Here is a 413-nt window from a genome sequence, read left to right on the forward strand (position 1 = left end):
TTCGACCTGGTACTTTCCGTTTGTTCTGAAATTTTTTATTATAAAATCCCCCGGACCCCTGGAGGTCCGTATATCGTTTTCTCGACGTGTTTTGTTTCGAGCTGTTTCTGCCAGGATTTGTTTCGGATTTAGAGCCATCATGTCTTCGTCGGGAACTCCGAAGGACAGCTCCTGCAAGGATGTTGGCAACTTGTACATGGAGGAGCTGAGGATGCACCCAAAGGAGTTGATGCTCGTTGAGGGAAAACTGCAGATCAAAGATGTTCAGGGTCCCAAAGGCGAAGGAAGCTTGGAAGACAGGATGGAGAAGCTTGTCAGGAATTCATCACCACCATCGCCAAAGGAGTAATTCATCATCGGTATTGGCATCCCCTTGGTTTGTTCCAAGCTTGGGGGAGTGCCGCGGTATCACA

This window comes from Lolium rigidum, chromosome 2 (assembly GCF_022539505.1).
Source record: "Lolium rigidum isolate FL_2022 chromosome 2, APGP_CSIRO_Lrig_0.1, whole genome shotgun sequence".
Taxonomy (NCBI): Eukaryota; Viridiplantae; Streptophyta; class Magnoliopsida; order Poales; family Poaceae; genus Lolium; species Lolium rigidum.